The sequence below is a fragment of the Pongo pygmaeus genome, chromosome 5, assembly GCF_028885625.2.
Source record: "Pongo pygmaeus isolate AG05252 chromosome 5, NHGRI_mPonPyg2-v2.0_pri, whole genome shotgun sequence".
NCBI lineage: Eukaryota > Metazoa > Chordata > Mammalia > Primates > Hominidae > Pongo > Pongo pygmaeus.
In genome coordinates, this window is record NC_072378.2 from 71,928,702 (window position 1) to 71,934,825 (window position 6,124).

A 6,124-nucleotide genomic window follows, 5' to 3' on the forward strand; every position below is an offset into this window, starting at 1 on the left:
ACCATCTTGGCCAACATGGTGAAACCCCGTCTCTACTAAAAATACAAAAATTAGCTGGGCATGGTGGCACACGTCTGTAGTCCAGCTACTTAGGAGGCTGAGGCAGCAGAATCACTTGAACCCGGGAGATGGAGGTTGCAGTGAGCTGAGATCACGCCACTACCCTCTAGCCTCGCAGCAGAGCGAGACTCCATCTCAATAAATAAATAAATAAATAAAAGAAAGAAAGAAAGAAATAATGCAGAGGCTGGGTGCAGTGGTGTCAACACTTTGGGAGGCTGAGGTGGGAGGCTGTCTTGAGCCCAGGAGTTCAAGACTGATCTGGGCAATATAGTGTGACCTCTTCTCTACAAATGATAATAATAATAAAAAAAACTATTAGCCAGGCGTGGTGGCACATGCCTGTAGTCCTAGCAACTCAGGAATCTGAGGTGGGGGGACAGCTTGAGGCTGCAGTGAGCCATAATCATGCCACTGCCCTCCAGCCTGGGCCACAGAGTGAGAGTCTGTCTTTTAAAATAATAAGAAAGAAAGAAAGAACGCAGAGATATTTTATGTACACTTTCCTATTTTTCTCAATGTTAAAATTTTGTAAAACTATCGTATAATGCCACAACCAGCATTTATACAATCTACCAATCTTATTCAGATTTCTCTAGTTTTACTTGTACTTATTTGTGTGCATGCGTGTGTTTAGTTATATACAATTTTATTACATGTATAAGTTTGTGTGTCCACTATCTAAATCAAGATAAAGAATACTTCCAATACCACAAGTATCCTCCATTTTGCCCTTTTATAATACATCCATCTCCCTACTACAGTCTCCTGGCTCTAAGGGGACAAACTATAAAGATCAATTTCTACTCATATTATTTTAGATCTTCCCATATTAGTTTAGATATTAAGAACATGTCTATAAGACATGTTCTGTGTCTTTTAGCATGTCTCTTGCACTTCCTATCTTTTTGTCCCCTTCATGCTGCAATCTGAAAAGTTTATTCTAACTTATCTTCCAGCTCACTAATTTTCTTTTTAATCTAGTCCATTGTTAAATCTTTCCACTGAGTTCTTAATTTTAGTAATAGTTTTAGGATGAGAAGACTGGTTTGATTGTCTTAAAATCAGTAACACTTTTAAAATAACTTTCTGTTTCTTTTTTTTTCTTTTTTTTTTTTTTGACAGGATCTCCCTCTGTCGCCCAAGGCTGTAGTGCAGTGGTGCGATCTCAGCTCACTGCAACCTCCGCTTCCAGGGTACAAGCGATTGTTGTGCCTCAGCCTCCCATGTAGCTGGGACTACAGGCGTGCACCACGACCACTGGTTAATTTTTGTATTTTTAGTAGAGTTGGGGTTTTACCAGGTTGCCCAGCCTAGTCTTGAACTCCTGACCTCAAGCAATCTGCCTGCCTCGGCCTTCCAAAGTGCTGGAATTACAGGCGTGAGTCACCGCGCCCGGCTTAACTTTCTGTTTCCTAAGCTCATTTTGTTGATATATATTTTTAGCTTGTAAGCATAAGTTGTTTTATACTACGTCTGTTAATTTCAGTATCTGAATTTTTATGGATCTCTATTGTCTATTTTCAAGCAAGGGCTTCTTTACTTCTGGTTCATGCTTATTCTGCGGATATAGCTCTTTTCAGACTCTGCAGTTAGGTAGAAACTGATTTTTGAAGTGTGTTCCCTTGTATCAGGATGCTGCCAAAACCACAGTTCGGTTTCACAGTTGTTTCTTTCAATAGATAAATACCCTCTGGGCAAAAGCAAGTTTTAGTTTGGGACATAACTCTCTGAATTTTCAGTTTATCCTAGATTTGGCCAGGTAATTTTTTACTATCTTGTTAGCTCACTTACGCTTTTCAGAAATGTTTGAAACATTTTATCTAGCTTTTTAAGTTGTTATTTCAGGATGTTGTGGGCCCACCATACATTATTCTGTATTATTTTCAAGTTTGAATCATGTAAAATAGTATGAATTTAGAAATTACACATGCACACACCCCCACACCACACACAGGTTGAGGAAGGACTCTGAAGATGTACTTGTGAGAGTAGGAAAATTTGGGAGAAGTTTATCAAAGCTATCCACACCATAATACCCTGTAAAATCAGCCACACAACCATGGAGTCTGTGTTTTGTTATTTACTTTTGAGGCTTAACAAAAAAGATGTACAGATTGCCAAAACTTCTTGGCACAAATACAACTAAAACATAGAATGCAGCTTGGGGTGAAGGAGAACAGATTTATTTTCCATATTAATCACATAAGTTCATTTACTACTAAATGTTTCTAAGGCAGTTGAATTTAAAATAATCTATCAGGTTTTTTTTCTTTAGTTTTAAAACTGTGCTTTCAAATTAGCTAAAAGGAAAGATGATAATGGGTAGCGTTACATTCAGTGTGTACTCACTAGCGTGCTGAGCTCTGGAAAAGTCACTAAATGGAGTCTACGAAGGTAAGAGAGTGCGAGCAGAGTCCTACACAAGAAAGCTCATGCACTGATCTATCATCAACTGAAGACAGGCCTCTATAAGGCAGTAACAACTTCAAAAAGCAATAGATAAGTGGATCTTAAATGAGGCCCTTGGTCAGCAATTATGCCTTAAGCAAAGAGTTATAAATTATAAGCAGCTTGAAGAAGGAACAATTAAGATAGCACTAATAAGAAAAGATAAAGATACCCCCAAAAAGCTGAGCGGAAAATAACAAGAGCATATATTTGACAAACATGTTCTTATTTAATACCCCGTAAATAAAACATCAATTTAGGTGGTTATGAGAGATGACAGCGTGCTGGCAGTCCTCACAGCCCGCGCTCGCTCTGGGCGCCTCCTCTGCCTGGGCTCCCACTTTGGTGGCACTTGAGGAGCCCTTCAGCCCACTGCTGCACTGTGGGAGCCCCTTTCTGTGCTGGCCAAGGCCGGAGCCCACTCCCTCAGCTTGCAGGGAGGTGTGGAGGGAGAGGCGCCAGCGGGAACTGGGGCTGCTTGCGGTGCTTGCAGGCCAGCTGGAGTTCCGCGTGGGCATGGGCTTGGCGGGCCCCGCACTCGGAGCTGCCGGCCGGCCCTGCAGGCCCGGGCAATGAAGGACTTAGCACCCGGGCCAGCGGCTGCGGAGGGTGTACTGGGTCCCCCAGCAGTGCCAGCCCACCGGCGCTGCGATCGATTTCTCACCGGGCCTTAGCTGCCTTCCCAAGGGGCAGGCCTCGGGACTGCAGCCCACCATTCCTGAGCCTTCCCCCGCCTCCGTGGGTTCCTGTGCAGCCCGAGCCTCCCTGACGAGCGCCACCCCTTGCTCCATGGCGCCCAGTCCCATCCACCACCCAAGAGCTGAGGAGTGCGAGCCCATGGCGTGGGACTGGCAGGCAGCTCCACCTGCAGCCCCGGTGCGGGATCCACTGGGTGAAGCCAGCTGGGCTCCTGAGTCTGGTGGGGACGTGGAGAATCTTTTTGTCTAGCTCAGGGATTGTAAATACACCAATGGGCACTCTGTATCTAGCTCAAGGTTTGTAAACACACCAATCAGCACCCTGTGTCTAGCTCAGGGTTTGTGAGTGCACCAATGGACACTCTGTATCTAGCTGCTCTGGTGGGGCCTTGGAGAACCTTTGTGTCCATACTCTGTATCTAACTAATCTGATGGGGAGGAGAACCTTTGTATCTAGCTCAGGGACTGTAAACGCACCAATCAGCACCCTGTCAAAACAGGCCACTGGCCTCTACCAATCAGCAGGATGTGGGTGGGGCCAGATAAGAGAATAAAAGCAGGCTGCCCCAGGCAACAGTGCCAACCCGCTTGGGTCTCCTTCCAGACTGTGGAAGCTTTGTTCTTTCACTCTTTGCAGTAAATCTTGCTACCGCTCACTCTTTGGGTCCACACTGCTTTTATGAGCTGTAACACTCACCGCGAAGGTCTGCAACTTCACTCTTGAAACCAGTGAGACCACGAGCCCACCGGGAGGAAGGAAGCGCCGCCTTAAGAGCTGTAACACCGCGAAGGTCTGCAGCTTCACTCCTGATCCAGCGAGACCATGAACCCACCAGAAGGAAGAAACTCTGAACACATCCGAAAGTCAGAAGGAGCAAACTCCAGACAAGCCACCTTAAGAGCTGTAACACTCACTGCGAGGGTCCGCGGCTTCATTTTCTTGAAGTCAGTGAGACCAAGAACCCACCAATTCCGTACACAGTAGTACTGACGGAAAAACAGTAAGATATTTTCATATCAAAAGAACTGTAATTTCAATGAAGACAAAAGATGATTCAGGATATCTATAAGTCCCATGGAACACAGTCTGCAAGAAAAAGATCATCTGTGAACAGACTGCAAATTCTCTCACATCAAGCTGTACTTTAAGATGTCTTAATCCTGTACATACAGCAATCTTAGAAGGTCAAGAATAGTAGATTGGTGAGCTGTCATTATGATGCTGTTTGTCTCTTCGCCCCTCACCAAAAAATGGCTTCTCCTGTACCAAAAAGACATTTTAGAAATTACAGATGGGTTGACTTATTCAGAATCAGATCTACTCTGAGAGCCTATGGAATATCTTACAGGAAATGAACTAATAAAAGTTTCTGTTAGTTATCACATTTTGAATATGAGTTTTCCCTCCAGCACTTACTGGAGATAGTTTTTTCAATTATTTTCATTAAATATTGAGTAGATACAAAAATACTTATAAAATATATGTAAAGTACAAAAATAGCAATGCAACCCTTAAATAAACACGTTTACCTACAATCCAGTTTAAGAAACACAATATTACTATCACTTTGCAAATCTCATAAATGCTGTTCACCAATCCTGTCCCATTTCTTGGCCCTCCCTACCATTCCAAGTAACTACAATTTCTGTATCATTCCTTTGTTACTAAATATGTTTTTTAAATAGCTACCAAATATGTTTGTATATGCAAACACTATATTGTTTACTTTTGCATGGTTTAATACTGTATTTAAATGGAATTATCAAGTATAGCAAAATCTTCTTGAATTTGGCTTCATTGCTCCTATTATAAGATTCATTCATGTTGTATGTGGTTATAATTCACTCATTTTACTGCTATTTACTGTTTCATTGTAGGAATATCCCACATTTTATTTATTCAGTTTACTATTGGGTTGTTTCCAGGTTTTGCTGTTAACAGATAGTGCTTCTAAAGACATTCTTACACATATTTTTTGGTATCCGTATGCATGTGATTTGAGGAATATATAGACAAAAGTAGAATTGCTAAATCATAAGATTGATGCATCTTCTGCTCAAATGGAAAACATCAAATGTTTTTGAAGTGATGGTTCAAATTTATATTTCCACCAAGAACACATAGTGGGCAGGTGGTTCTGTATACCAGACAAAATATGATGTTCTCAGATTTTAGTATTTTTGCCAGTCTGGCAAATATGAGTTAGCTTCTCTTTGTAGTCTTAATTTCCATTCCCCTTAATCTTAACGATATTGAATATTTTATATATTTTCTGTTTCAAGTGAAATGACTCTTCAGATTTTGTTTTCCTTTTATTCTTTTTGGCCCATTCTATTGGATTGTTTGTCTTTTACTTGTAATTTTGTGGTTTCTTTATATATTCTAGACTCTAATGCTTTGTCGGTTATATGCATTCCAAATATCTTCTAAATTTAGTTTCACTTTTTATTTACTTTATGAATATTTTGAGCAGAAGTTCTTTATTTTAATGTGCTCATTGACATATTTTGGGGGGATCTTCCTTTAAAAGCCTTCTCTGTGCTGTAGGCATAACGATATTCTCCATCATTACAGCAGTTGAAAATTATTTTTATGTTTGGGTTTAGGTCCAATTTTATTTTTCTCCATAATTGTTCCAATACCTTTTCTGTTTTAGTCCCTTAATCGTCATTAATATAAAATGTCAACTCATCATCAAGTGAGTTTATATATGTTTTATGCTGTTTCAGGGCACTCTTCTATTTTGTTGACTGGCTTAGTTACTATAGTGTTATAATTATCCCTTAAAATTTATCTGAATAAGACACCTTTATTCTTTTCAGAGACTTCTGGGCTACTTAGGGCTCTTTGCTCTTCAGTATAAATTTTAGAATCAGTTTGTTAAGTTCATCATAAAATAAAAGACAAGCAAACA